The 15,457-nt window shown below is 43.6% G+C and overlaps 1 protein-coding gene across 1 annotated transcript in view; it reads right to left on the bottom strand.

Annotated features, from left to right (window-relative positions):
- The window catches only part of C1H8orf88 (chromosome 1 C8orf88 homolog), a 34,295-nt gene extending 28,293 nt beyond the window's left edge, over positions 1-6,002 (bottom strand). Inside the window, exon 1 of the mRNA XM_007517359.3 lies at positions 5,847-6,002. The gene's annotated coding sequence lies outside the window, so the exon portion shown is untranslated. The remainder of the gene's footprint in view (positions 1-5,846) is intronic.
- Between the last annotated feature and the right edge of the window lie 9,455 nt (positions 6,003-15,457).

The following is a 15,457-nucleotide window of genomic DNA, read 5'->3' as shown; positions in this document are numbered from 1 at the left end:
TAACTTTTTCATGTAACCAGGTGTATCACCACCTGGCCCCCTACCTTAAACCTTTTCATTCTGACCCTAATACTAGCTTGTAGTAACTTTCATGCTATTTCCCATATGTACTTAGTGAATCAGAATACAGTAGAGTAGTTTGGCACACCACATCCTTGTTTTTTCAGTACTCAGCTGAAACTGGGTTGGTAGACTGTAAACTCTCCTTAGTTGCTGAGCACTGCAAATGTACAGTATTCAAACTAGGAATTTACAAGAAGAGGTAGGGAGTTACTGACCTATCACTTGAATCTGCAGCACAGTTAAATAAAGATAATAGATCTTTTAGTACCAGGTATTCTTTCAATCTGTAGTAGAAAACTATACAGAAAGATTTCAAGATGTGTAAATCCACAGTAAGAAAATTAGGAAAGACTGTGCAATTCATCTTAATGTTTTTAAGTAATATATGCCCACAGAGAGACAATGAAACTGTAAGGAAGAAGTTTGGAATTACAATAATATTACATAAAACAATAATATATTAAACAGTATCACTGATGTTGAAAAGGCAAGTATTCCCCCAAAAATATTATTATAAAAGTGATTGACATATATACCTGAAAGCAGAAGTACACTAGAGTTTGCAGTGAGTACCTCCCTAAAACTTCCTCTCCACTATTCCGAGCTTTGGGTCCATGATTGCTCAACAATTTGTTTGGCTTCCTATGTTAACTCTCTTTTCAGTCACCAGGTTCCAGATGCCATCAGGATGCTGACCAGGCTTCCCTGGATTGAAGACCCCACCAATGTGTCCTGAAGCTCCGCTTCCCCAGAGACCCACCCTACTAGGGAAAGAGAGAGGCAGACTGGGAGTATGGACTGACCAGTCAATGCCCATGTTCAGCGGGGAAGCAATTACAGAAGCCAGACCTCCTACCTTCTTCAACCCACAATGACCCTGGGTCCATGCTCCCAGAGGGGTGGAGAATGGGAAAGCTACCAGGGGAGGGGGTGGGATATGGAGTTTGGGTGGTGGGAATTGTGTGGAGTTGTACCCCTCCTACCCTATGGTTTTGTTAATAAATCCTTTCTTAAATAAAATAAATTAAAAAAAAGTGATCGACATATCCCCAGATTTGGTTTAAAAATAGCAAAGCCTTAGGACAGGTGGTGGCATACCCAACAGAGAGCTCACTTTTGAGCTGGGGAGACAGCATAATGGTTATGCAAAAGTTTTTCAAGCCTGAGGCTCTAAGATCTTAGGTTAAATTCCTGGCACCACCATAAACCAGAGTCAGGCAGTGCTCTGGTCTCTCTGTATGTCCCTCACTCATTAAAATAAAAATTTAAAAAGAGCACATATTACAGTGCACAAGGACCCAGATTCAAGCCCTATGTCCCCACCTGCAGGCTACAAACTTCCTAAGTAGTGAAGCAGTGCTGCAGGTGTCACTCTCCCTTCCCTATTTTTTCCTTCCCAATTTGTCTTATCAAATTTTTTTTTAAAAAAAGTGATAATAGCTCTGTCATACAGGCACCAAGTCCCAGTGATCAACCTGGTGACAAATTAAAGTTTGTTATCAATAAATAATAGTCTTAACAAAGTCAATATATAAACTAAACTATAATGCTCATTTCACTAACCAAATGTAGGTCTCTAAGAGTTTCCTATGAAGCTAGTGCTACCACCCCAGAGCAAGCACTTATATCAACTGTTAAAATGGATAAAAGGACAAAAAGCAGAATTCCAAAACATGGGCTAAAAAGGATTGGGCTTATCAAAAGTTGCTTTATAAAATATAGATATAGCACTGAGTAGGTGAGTCTGTAGCTGAGTGCTTATGTAGCATAGTCAGTTCTGGTTTTGATCCCACATAACACAGCAACATAGATGGTGAGAGGCACTGTACTCTTTTTCTTTCCTCTCTGCTCTATCACTGTCTCTGTCTCATTCTAAAAATGAAAAAAAAAATAGGAGCCACTAGGAGGTAGCTCAGTGGTCTTGTGCCTGTGGGAGACCCAGTGTTTAATGTCCCAGACCTTATAAAAATGTAAATGTGGGGTAGGGGTAGATAACATAATGGTTATGTAAAAAGACATTCTCATGCCTGAGGTTCTGAAGTCCCAGGTTCAATCCCCCATACCACCATAAGTCAGAGCTGAGCAGTGTTCTAGTTAAAAAAAAAAAAAAAAGTAAATGTGTAGTTTTGTGATATAAGTATTTTGAGGACATTTCAATCTTGTGTGCTGAGAAAGGTTACTGAAAAAAGGTTTTGTCAAGCTTACCCAGATTTAACAAACTGTCCAAGTGATGCAAATAGAATAATGGCTAAGTCAAGGAAATTTTTTATCTACTATTCTAAACCTGCAAAAGCTAATGGCATTAGGTTATTTTTAAACTTAAGGTTATTTTTTAAACTTTTTTTATTATCTGTTTTATTTACTGATTAGAGACAGCCAGAAATTGAGAGGGGAGGGAGTAGGAGAAAAAGGACAGAGACAGAGAGATACCTGCCACACTGCTTCACAACTCACAAAACTTTCCCCCTGCGCAAAGCAGGTGGGTACTGGGGTCTCGAACCCAGGTTCTTGAGCACCATAGTGTACATTCTCAATCAGGTGCGCCACCTTCCTCCTGGTCTCCTTCAGGTTACTTTCTTTGCATGTATATAAATATAAATAACAAAGTCTGAATTCTAAGGGCCTAGAAATGCTGGAAGTATGTTCACTCAGTAAAGCAAGCATCTTGCTGTACAGGATTCTGAGTTGGAGCCCATATGGGAGCACCATGGACATCACAGAGGAGCTGCATGAATGACAAAACAGTGCTGTGGTGTCTCTCTTTTCTGTCTATCTCCCCCTCTCTCACTTTCCTTGCCATTCTCTAAAAGAAAGGATGAAAAATTGGCCCAAGGAAGCCATTGGATGGTATTGTGGATATAATAGGCTTTGGGCTAATTCCAGTGCTGCATTTAAGGAAAATAAAAAAAAACAGATGGGGTCTGGGGAGCAGTAAAGCAACACTTTACCATGGAGTGAAGCCTCCAGCCACCACCTGGGAGCACTTGCATAAAGAATGTTCAGGAGTGATGGAGCAGTGCTATGGAAATAAATCCCCCCCCCCACTCCCACACACACACCATTCTCTGACTCTTAAGTCTCTGTAAAAACCCCAGAAGCAAAAAAAGGAAAACTATCTACATAAGTACATATACTGGTTAATTGAACACAACAGTATTATCTGGTACATACTACTACTTTTTACTATAAAACTATGTTGGGGTCCTGCTACACTACCTCCTTGAATCTTGGGCCATACACTAATAGTTGCAAAAGTACTAGTCACTTCACAGATGAGAAACCTGAGATTCAGAAAAATAAGGCAAATACTAAAGTCCACACAGGTATTTAGCAGTAAAAATTGGATTTGGCTTTAAATATAATAGATGATTGTCTCTAAACTTGCCTGTTTGGTAAGAGGAAAGCACATTGCCTGTGTGAATAATAACATTAACTGGCATAGTGCTGAATAAATTGGTATGTACTAATAATCTCCTTTTTCTCAATTTACAGCTTAACTTAGAATACTAAGTTATGGATTTGTTTTTCTCATTCTACAGAAATAAGAAAATTCTGTGCAGTGCCCATTTCATCACAGATCCCAACATAATACTATGCACTTTATTTAGAAGTTGGGCACTAAAAACTTCCAGCTTAAATTCTAAATTTCTTTGGGACATGCTGATGTTATTGTTCCAATTAATAAAATCACATAAAAGAAACCAAGAGAAACAACTATATTTTCATCCACTGTTGTGCGTATTTCATATAAGATATCCAGATAGGATTTAACCTCAACTTTCAATTTCAAAACACTTTGACAAAGTTAAAATTTCTTGTTTCCAAATGCTTATTTAAGAAGAGAGAAAGAAAGAAAGAAAGAAAGGATGAAAGGAAGAAAGGAAAGAAAAGAAAACTTGCACTGACAGATCAAGTACAGAGAAATGGCGAGGAGGAAAAGTTTAGCTGCTGAGCAGATTTGATAATCTCTCCATCAGGCCACCATACTCAGGGGAAACTAAAACAGCAAAAAGCCACAAGTCACAAGAGGTTCTGCAGATTTTCCATTCCCATTTGGGTCTTCACACCTGACCCACCTCCCAGACACCGCCACCCACCTCCCCCCCAAAAATCCCGGAGCGGCTAGAGGATAGGTAGCATGATGGTTCTGCAAGATGACTCTCAGGCCTGAGGCTCTGAGGTCCCAGGTTTAACCCCCAAGCACCACAGTAAGCCAGAGCTGAGCAGTGCTCTGGTCTCTTGTCGCTTTAGCCTTCTCACCCACCCCCCACCCATGTATCTCACTTATCATGATGAAACAAAACATCCTTTACCTCAGCATGTCTCCTGGAGCCCCACCTCACCAGATCCCCGCCCCACTAGGGAGTATGGATCGACCTGTCAACGCCCATGTTCAGCGGGGAAGCAATTACAGAAGCCAGACCTTCCACCTTCTGCACCCCACAATGACCCTGGGTCCATGCTCCCAGACGGTTAAACAATAGGAAAGCTGGCGCAAAGCGCAAGGACCGGCCTAAGGATCCAGCTTCGTGCCCCCGGCTCCCCACCTGCAGGGGAGTTGCTTCACAGGCGGTGAAGCAGGTCTGCAGGTGTCTGTCTTTCTCTCCCCCTCTCTGTCTTCCCCTCCTCTCTCCATTTCTCTCTGTCCTATCCAACAACAACGACATCAATAACAATGATAATAATAACCACAACAATGGTAAAACAACCAGGGTAACCAAAAAGGGGGGGGGGATGGCCTCCAGGAGCAGTGGATTCGTGGTGCACTGAGCTCAGGCAATAACCCTGGAGGCAAAAAAAAAAAAAAGAACAGTAAAGCTATCAGGGGAGGGGAAGGGATGGGATGCGGATTTCTGGTGGTGGGAACTGTGTGGAGTTGTACCCCTCTTAAAATCACTAATAAAAAAACGTATCTTTTAAAAACTTCTGGGGGCCAGGGGGGTGGCGCGCACACGATCCAGTGCTGCAAGGACCTAGGTTCAAGCCCCCGCGCCCCAGAGGCGGGGAGCTTCACTAAGTCAAGTGTCTCTCTCCCTCCCGCCCTCCCTCTCCCCCTCTCAATTTCTGCCTCCATCCAATAACAAATAAATAATATAAAAAACAAAAAAATGAACTTTTCTTTCCAAAGTGCCCTTCAGGACAAACACGAATAAACACTCAAGCGGGACAAAGCGGTCCTAGTGGCAAGTATAACTGACTTAACTGTCTTTTTTTCCTTTTTTTTTCCCCCTTTGTGGGCTCTGCCAGGCGGTCACCCACCCGGCTGCAGCCCGTTGCTCTTCTCTCCGCTTTTCCCAACAGCCCCAACCCCGACGCCCGCGTTACGGGGAACTTCTTCAAACACGTCTTCTGGGTGTCCTCTTTCTTTTTTCTTTTCTTTTTTATTTTCCTTCACCTACTGGGTTTTCTGTCCGTTGGGTTTTGCACTTAAGTTCCTGTAATGAAATCTAAGTGTCTGGCTTATTTTATTAATTATGAGTAATAATAATAATAATAATGGCTCTGCCAGGACTCAGAGCGGGGCGCCGCCTTTGGAGGGCGCTTTGGTGGTTTTCTTTTACCCAAAAAAGCCACTTTTTCCTCTTCACCAGCGCCGCTCCCCGCACCTCCGCTGCCGCCGCACTTTCCTTCCGACGTGTCCGCCGGCTCTGCGCCCCACAGGCTGGATAAGCCCTCGGCCCGCCGCCCACCAACGACGGCGGAGCTCCAGACTGCGGGCGCCCGGCTCCGAGCCGACGCCCGGCCGCCCAGCCGTCCCCACACCCCGGCCCCCCGCCACCTACCGCCTCAAGATCCGGGAAGATTTCGGGGGGCAGCAGCGTCACCGCGCTCAACCCAGACGCGGCGGCCGAGCGCCCCGCTGCCCGTCGGGGAACGGCTCCCGCCGGCGTCCGCTCGCGCTCGGGGTGGCTGCGGCGGCTGCGCGGGGCGGGGTGAGGCGGGGCGGGGCCCGCTGCGGCTCCGCGGGGCACGAGGCGGCGCGGGGCGGGGAGGGGCCTCGGACGCTGGGCCCAGAGCGCAGCCACCACTCGCGAGGTCACAGCCGTTAAACCGGCGGCACGCGCTCCCCGGGGCTGAAGGGGGCGCCACGCGCGGGCGCGGGTGCGCGCGCGCGGGGGAGAAGCGACCCCTCTGGGAGCCGCGCGTCGTCAGGAGGCCGCCGGGGCGGCTGCTCTGAGGTGCTGCGGGCTCGCCCTGCGTCGGGCGCGCCCGCAGGAACAGCCTTTCGGACCCCAGTCGGCCGCCCTGGCTGTGGACGGATCGAGAGTTGCGGGGCGGGTCTGCGCGGGGCCGGGCGGCGGGCTCCAGGCGGCGTCTGTGAGCGAGGCCGCCCGCGCGCTGACGACTGAGCGCCTCGCCTGTCGGAGCGGCCAGCGGCGGCGGCGTCCAGCCCGCGCTCCGAGGGCGTCATAGGCGCTGGGAGTTGCACCGTCAGGGCGAAGTCGGGGGCTTGGGAAACGGTTAACACCCACAGGGGTACACCACCGTCTCCCCAAAAAGCAGTCCTGAGAAGAATAAAACCAGTGAAAGCAAACGAGGCCTTAGCGTTATCACTCTCCCTTTTATATTTTTACTTCTTTTTTTTTCTTAAAGCTTTCTTGAAGCACTAATAAGTATCTTTTTAAAAAATTAATGTCTGTCCTTTAACTCAGTGAATGGCATCATCTTCGCCCAACTTGTCACTCTAGAGCTGCCCGCGCTTTATGTAACTACACATCTGTGGTGAGAATGAACGAACTGCACCGCAACCTTCATTATTATTTTTATTTATAAAAAGGGAACATTGACTAAACCATAAGAGGGGTACAACTCCACACAATTCCCACCACCCAATCTCCATAACCCACCCCCTCCCATGGTAGCTTTCCCATTCTCTATCCCTCTGGGAGCATGGACTCAGGGTCATTGAGGGTTGCAGAAGGTAGAAGATCTGGCTTCTGTAATTGCTTCCCCGCTGAACATGGGCGTTGACTGGTCGGTCCATACTCCCAGTCTGCCTCTCTCTTTCCCTAGTAGGGTGGGTCTCTGGGGAAGCTGAGCTCCAGGACACATTGGTGGGGTCTTCAGTCTAGGGAAGTCTGGCTGGCATCCTGATGGCATCTGGAACCTGGTGACTGAAAAGAGAGTTAACATAGGAAGCCAAACAAATTGTTGAACAATCAAGAACCTAAAGGCTGGAATAGTGCAGATGAAGTGTTGGGGGGGGGGGTTCCTCCATTTTGTAGATAGCTAGTAGGCTTATTTTACTTGTATTCCAAAGGGCCTGTAGCTATACTAGTGTTTTTTGTTTGTTTGTTTGGTTTTGCCTGAGCCTGAAATCTGATATGCAGGTGGATCCACGCAACCTTTTTAAATACCGTCTTATTCTTCTAGGCAAGTCCCCGGAGTTAGGATGCAGCCCAGAACGGGAAAAGCGCCACCAGCCCAGCGAGGGAGGAAGACATTGGGGACCAGGGTGGTGGTGGCACAACTGGTTACAGTGCGCATGGTCGCAGGTTCGAGCTCCCGGGGAAACTGGGTGGTGAAGCAGGGCTGCAGATGTATGTCTCTCTCTCCCTCCTTGTCAATTTCTGACGGTCTCTATCCAGTAAATAAATAAATATGATAGAAAAAAACTTAAAGGAGAAAGAGACGTTGGCAGTAGGGCAGCACAGAGCGGTGGAGACGTGGGGCTTCTGGGGCTGAGAGCTGGGTTCCATCTGAGATCCATTCTCCATCTCTTAGGGTTTGTCATCTATAAGTGAACATCATCTCTGAAGGACTTTTGAAAACAAGACCAGAGGCCAGGTGGTGGCGCACCTGGTTGAGCGCACAGGTTACAAATGTGCAAGGACCTGAGGTCAAACCTCCGGCCCCCACCTGCAGGGGGAGAACTTCACAAGTGGTGAAGCAGGGCTGCAGGTGTCTCTCTGTCTCTCTATCTCCCCTTCCCCCTCCCGATTTCTGCCTGTCTCTATCCAATAAAGATGATTTTTAAAAAATTTTTTAAAAAAAGACCAAAACTGAATATATGGGAGTTTTTATGTATGGTTTTTTTTTTGTTTCTGATAGGAATGGGAGATTATTATCCCCAATGGGGAGATAATAATGGGAGATTATTATCTCTCCAATGGGGATAAAGTGGAAGATAGAGGATGAGGATGATGATGATGATGATTGAACTTTATTTGATAGGACAGTGAAATTGAGAGGGACGGGGATAGAGAGGAAGAGAGGGGGGCAGGCGGTGGCGCGTCTGGCTAAGCGCTCACATTACAGCACTTAAGGACCCAAGGACCCGGGTTCAAACCCCTGATCCCCAACTACAGGTGTGGGGAAGGGGGAAGTATCACAAGTGGTGAAGCAGAACTGCAGGTGTGGATCTGTCTCTCTGTCTCTCTCCACCTCTCCCCCTCTCCCCTCCCTTCTCAATTTATGTCTCTATACTATAATAAATAAAAATTTTAAATAAAAAGAGGGAAAGAGAGACAGACACCTGCAGCCCTGCTTTACTGTTTATGAAGCTTCTTCTCTGCAGGTGGGGAGCGGGGGGGGGGGTTGAACCCGGGTTCTTGCTCATCTTGATGTGTGCATTCAACCAGGTGCTTTACCACCCGACCCCTTAAAGGATTATTAAATAGATCGCAAGAAGCTTTCCTGAAGGCACCTGTGAGAGTCTCCAGAAATAGTGATGTCTGTGAAGAGCAAAACTGAGGAGAAACATATAAGCAGTGTGGCTGCAGGGAAATGGAGAGTTCAGTGGGAGTTTGGAGACAAAGAGTAAATGAGAAGAGAATCAATATGGGATTTTCTCACTCTCAGGCAGAAGTTGAAAAACAAGATCAGAAAGAAAACACAAGTAGAACCTTAAATGGAATTGGCCTATTGCACTAAAGTAAAAGACTCTGGGGTGGGTGGGTGGGTGGGGAGAATACAGGTCCAAGAAGGATTCAGAGGACCTAGTGGGGGTTGTATTGTTATATGGGAAACTGGGGAATGTTATACATGTACAAACTATTGTACTTACTGTTGAATGTAAAACATTAAAAAAAAATCTAAAAAAAAAAAAAAAGAATGCCTTGGTTATCTGTCCTGAGTAAATACTCGAATAGGTGGGATGGATATAAGATAGGGAATACAGAGGCAAATGGGTTTGGGAAGGGAAATGATGAATTCAAATTGGACTTGTAAGTACGACATGACAGAATATTACATTAGGTGTCAAGAGTTGATGCCCACAAATGCATATAGCACATACATGTAAACACAACACGTATAATACACATGTATGGCATAGACATGCTGTAGATGAATTGGATAGTTATAAAAGGGATGATGAATAAAAGGGATGCTTACACATTCCACACTAATAACATCTTTAAAAAATAAATACCGGGCCAGGGAGACAGCATAATGGTTATGCAAAAAGACTCATGCCTGAGAAACCGGTGGGCCCAACTTTGATCTCCAGCACCACCACAAGTTAGAGCTCAGCAGTGCTCTGGTAAATAATAACAATAATAATAAATACAGAAAAATAATTTTTTGCCTCCAGGGTTATTGCTGGAGCTCAGTGTCTGCACTACAAATCCATTGTTCCTGGAGGCTATTTTTTCCCTTTTTGTTGCCCTTGTTGTTTATCATTGTTGTTATTATTGTTGTTGTTGTTATTGTTGTCATTGTTGTTGGATAGGACAGAGAGAAATTGAGAGAGGATGGGAATACAGAGGGGGGAGAGAAAGACAGACACCTGCAGACCTGCTTCACCACTTGTGAATCGACTCTCCTGCAGGTGGGGGGGGTTAGGGGTGGAACTCGGATCTTTACATGGATGCTTTCACTTTGCACCATGTGCACTTAACCTTCTGCACTACCGCCTGCCCCCCCCAAACAATAATTTTTAAAAAGAGAAGAAAAAGTTTATGCAGTCTAGGATGAAATACTTAGAATTCAAAGCAAGTAGCCTCCAAAGGAGACTATGTAAAGAAAGGCAAAGTCCCTCTAGAATGGAGAACTGAAGAAGGATTACCTTTCAAAAAGATCATTTCAGTTAGGGCCAAGACTCATGTACAACAAGAAGTGTAAGATCAAAATGAATGGAGTACAAAATAGAAGAGAAGATACTGTGGAAGATGTGTTTGAAAAGTAGGGAATAGTGTACAGTGTTTTACATGCTACAATAAAGAGGTTCAATTTTATTATAAATTTAATAAAAGGGATGGCAAAATAGCTCATTTGGATAGTGTGCTGCTTTGCCATATGCAAGAACCAAGTTCAGGCCCAGCTCCCACCAAACTGAAGGAAGTTTTGGTGCTAAGATCTCTGAAAAAGTCACCCAGGAGTAGCGAAGCCCCTGACAACCAAATTAAAAAAAAAAAAAAAGGAATGAGTAGAATTGAAGGATTTTAGTGGAGGCTGTGATACAGTATTTGACATTGTTTAATTATTTTTATTGGCAAAATGCTGTTTTATAGGACCACAGTCATGTTTCCCCAAAATATATGTCAACCTACCTTATCGACCATCAAAGTGCCATCACTCTTCAAAATGGAGAATTCCACAAGCACTACCATGTTTAGTCCAGTTATTGCGAGTTTCCAGGCATACTCCTATCACCTACTAAGACATTTTACCTGACACCAGGGATTAAAAGTGCAGAATCAGAGAAGGTTTTGTGATAAGATCATGTCTTTTTAAAGTTTTTGTTTTTATTGTTGTGATTATTGTTGTTATTGATGTCATCATTATTAGATAGGACAGAGAGAAGTGGAGAGAGAAGGGGAAGACAGAGAGGGGGAGAACAAGATAGACACCTTCAGACCTGCCTCACTGCCTTTGAAGCGACTCCACTGCAGGTGGGGAGCCAGGGCTTGAACTGGGGTCTTTGCGCTTTGTCCCACCTTTGCTTAACCCATTGCACTACCGCCCAACTCCCAGTAAGATCATGTCTTATAGTATGACACACCAGATGTCTGTGGGCAATGCAGTCAAATATTCTTTATTTTTTAAATCAGTCTTTATTATTTTTTTTATGACAGAGAAAGATAAAAACAGAGCACTGTTCAGCTTTGGCTTATAACAGTGCTGGGGATTGAACCTGAAACTTTGGAGCCTCAGACATGAAAGTATTTTGCGCTGTCTCCCCAGGCCTAAAATGATCTTTCTAACCACCAGATGTAGAGAATTATAAGTGTAGGATTTGCTTTTCATCAGTCTGGGCAAAATTGAAGTGTTTTTCAGAAATATATTTAATATCATGAGATGAACTTACGTATAATATAAAAGAAAATGATAGTGAATCTATTACTTGAAGAAATCAATAGAAAGTATTGACAAAAAAGTGAATCAAAGAGAAACAATTCAGACCAAATTAAAACCAGTAATATATTGATGTGAACAGACTATTTTTGTAATCAGCTGATGAAAAACAATGAACCATATAAACACATGGAAACTTTAAATATTTTTTATTTATTTTTTATTTATAAAAAGGGAACATTGACTAAACCGTAGGATAAGAGAGGTGAAACTCTGCACAATTCCCATCACCAGACATCCATATCCCATCCCCTCCCCTGATAACTTTCCTATTCTTTAACCCTCTGGGAATGTGGACCCAAGGTCATTGTGGGATGCAGAAGGTGGAAGGTCTGGCTTCTGTAATTGCTTCCCCGCTAAACATGGGCATTGACAGGCCGATCCATACTCCCAGCCTGTCTCTCTCTTTCCCTAGTGGGGAAGGGATCTGGGGAATCAGAGCTCCAGGACACATTGGTGAGGTTGTCTGTCCAGGGAAGTCTGGTCAGCATCATGGTAGCATCTGGAACCTGGTGGCTGAAAAGACATACAAAGTCAAACAAATTGTTGAACAATCATGGACCTAAAGGCTGGAATAGTGAAATATTTTGTTTTTATAGAATCTCCTGGATGCATTATGCTACTCTCAGAATAGACTTTTCATTCAGATAGAGAACACAGAGAGAGGAAGAGGCACCCCAACACCATTCCCAGATGACTTTAAGCAGAGCTGTATGTGCAAGGCCGGCTACCCTCCCAGGTGAATATCTTTGCACCTTGAAATTTCAAAACATCTGATTCAGCATCTATAAGAATAATCTGAAACTCATAATTCATCTGTACAACAAACTCAACAACAAACAGGATAGTGAGCAATTTAAAGAGTAAGGTAATCACTAGCCAAGAAACATTGCAATGTTCTGGAGTCAGTTTTTCCTAAATTTAACAATATGAAAAAGTGATATCTTATTCATTATGAAACAAGCTGTAAAACTGAAATTAACTCTTTAAACATTCAACAATAAGAAGCATAATTTGACATATTATGCTGGAGGAAATGTCAAATGATTTATTTTCACCAGAAATAATACACTACAAAGTGAGTTTCTACTTTGGGAGAGGGTGAGTTGTGCTGACAACTGTCTTGGAGAGAAGTAAAATAATGACAATAGTCTTTGTATTGTCTTTTTTGACAATTATATTTGTATTATTTCCTCAAATGGTAAAAAGAAAAAAGTTATATATATATATATATATATATTTTTTCCTCCAGATTTATTGCTGGGGTCCAGTGCCTGCACTACAAATCCACTGCTCCTGTGGCTATTTATTTATTTATTTATTTATTTTTAGTTTTTTGGATAGGACAGAGAGAAATTGAGGGGGGCAGGGAGATAGAGAGGGAGAGAGAAAAATAGACACCTGCAGACCTACTTCACTGCTGGTAAAGCAACCTCCCTGCAGGTCGGGAACCAGGGGCTTGAACCGGGATCCTCGTGTGGGTCCACACACTTTGTACTATGGGCACTTAACCCGGTGTGTCACCACCTGTGCCCCAAAAACTAAGAAATGTTTTTAAGATTGGTGTGGAACAAAAACAGTAAAAAAAAAATAACAAAGCAAAAGGGAATAAATAAATCATTAAAATATTTAGAGTGTAGGAGGAAGGAAGGAGCAAAGGTAAGAAATAGGGAAATCATCCACATATGGAGGGAAAAAATTCACGGAGGAAGCAAAATAAAGGGCTGTAGAATTTTGATGTCTTCCGTGAGTATCTTCAGGAATCTTCAGGGAGAGCGGAAAGCAGGTAAACAAACGTGATGAACAGTTGACAGTGAAAACAAAGAATTGTGTAGTAGGAGATCCAAGAGGAAACTGCAGTTGAGCCCTGGAGTCTCAAAAATGAGGTCATGAGTTTAATTCTTGGTATCACATGTGCCAGAGTGGTGCTCTGGTTCTCTTTCTCTCTTCTGTGTTAATGAATTAATCTGGTTTTTAAATGCTTAAAATAAATTGTAGTAGAATTATTCTGTGCTGTTGTATGAAATTCACTGTTAAATATAACAGATGTGGAGTCAGATGGTGGCACACCCAGAAGTGCACATTACAATGCACAAGGACCCAGGTTCAAGTCCTTGGACCCCACCTGCAGTGGGAAAGCTTCCTGAGTGGTGAAGCAGTGCTGCAGCTGTCTGTCTGTCTCCTTCAAATCTACTTCCCTTTCCCTCTCGATTTCTCCTGGTCTCTATCCAATAATTAAATAAATGCATTAAAATAAAAAACAAATAGATATTGGTGATACATTAGGAAAATCAAGAAACTGAAATTCTTGAAGGCGAGATAAAAAAATGGTACAAAATGAGAATTCAGTAAAATTAAGGAAGGCATACATTCAGAGAGTAATATCTGTTAGACTTCAGAGGTGGAGTGTGAGCATAACTGTAGAAGGGAACAACAATGACAGACAGGAGATAAATGTCACTAGACTTGAAGGAATCAAAGAACTTTGAATCCAGAACACAGTATTAGGTTATTCACTGACATTTATTTATTTATTTATTTACTTATTTTAATTTTGCCACTAAAGCTTAATGTAGGATTCTATTGCTCTGTGTAGACACTCTTTTTTCTCCTCATTTTCCAAAATAGACTGAGACAGAAGAGCCAGAGTGAAGGAAAGACACCACAGTGAACCTTCCCATAATGAGACTTTCCATAATGCCCCATATGCCTAGAACTCCCATGTGTTGGCTGTGGAGCTAAAACTCAGGTCCTTGCTCATGGCAAAGTGTGTGCCCTCTTGACCCCCTGACATCTTTCACTTCTTTTTAAAATTTTTATTGCCACTAGGGCTATTCATTGGGCTCAGTACCTTCCCAATGAAACCACTGCTCTTGGTACCATTTTTTTTTTTAAATACAAAGACAAATTAAGAGAGGAAGGAGAAAAAAGAGGGGAAGGAGAAATAGAGAAATGTAGAGGCAGGCAAGAGTACACCCAACGAAGCATATGTTCTATTTACTTATTTTATTTATTTATATATTTTACCAGAGCACTGCTCAGTTATGACTTATGGTGGTGCTGGGGATTGAACCTGGGGTCTTTAAGGCCTTGAGCATGAGACTCTTTTAGCATAATCATTACGCTACTCCCCAGCCCAATAGCACTATGTGCAAGGACCTGGCTCTAAGCCCCAGCTTCCTACATATGGGGGGAATCTTCACAAGTGGTGAAGCAGGCCTGCAGGTGTTTCTTTCTCTCTCTCTCTCTCTCCCTCACTACCTGCCTTGAACTTTCAATTTCTATCTTATCAAATAAGAGATAAAGGAAAACGAAAAATGGCTACTGGGAGTGGTAGATTTGTTGGGCAGACATCAAGTCTCAGCTATATCTGGTGGCAATATAAATGAACAAACAGACTGGCAGCACTGCTTCAGTGCTAGTGAAACTTCTCTGCAGGTGGGGGCCAAGGGTTTGAATTGTAGTCTTTGAGGTTGGTAATATGTATTCTCTACTGAGTGTGCCACTGCCCAGACCCCTTATATCGTTCTTTATAATGCAGTGCCACAGACAAAACCAGCGACTTGTGCATGCATTGCACCACTGAGAAACATAGATGTAACCTTTATTTCTTTTTTTTCTTTACATTTTTAAACTCCCACCCTCTAGACCAGAGCAAGTGAAAGAGTTAGATTTCTTTTTAAAAATATTTTTATTTATTTGTTATTGGATAGAGACAGAAAGAGAGAGGAGAGGGGGGTATATAGAGAGAAGGAGACAGAGAGACACCTGAAGCTCTGCTTCACCACTCCTGAAGCTTTTCCCTTGTAGGTGGGGACCAGGGGCTTGAACCTGGGTCCTTGCGCATTTACTGTGTGTATGGCAGGGAGTCCCTAATGTATTTATGTGGTGCCCAGGACAGAATCCAGCCCATATTTAGCATAGGAGCCTATGTAACCTCTGCATCCCTGTAGGTCTGAGCTCACATTCTGTGGTCATAAGTAGGAACATTCCAAGCTGACCTAATTTTGGGACCCATCTTCCTCAGGCAGTAGGTAGAGTATGTTGTCCAACCTCCCTTCAGAGAATGAAACATTCCCTACCATTGTTGATTGAC

This window comes from Erinaceus europaeus, chromosome 1 (genome assembly GCF_950295315.1).
Source record: "Erinaceus europaeus chromosome 1, mEriEur2.1, whole genome shotgun sequence".
NCBI lineage: Eukaryota > Metazoa > Chordata > Mammalia > Eulipotyphla > Erinaceidae > Erinaceus > Erinaceus europaeus.
This window is presented reverse-complemented; position numbering and strand designations above follow the sequence as displayed.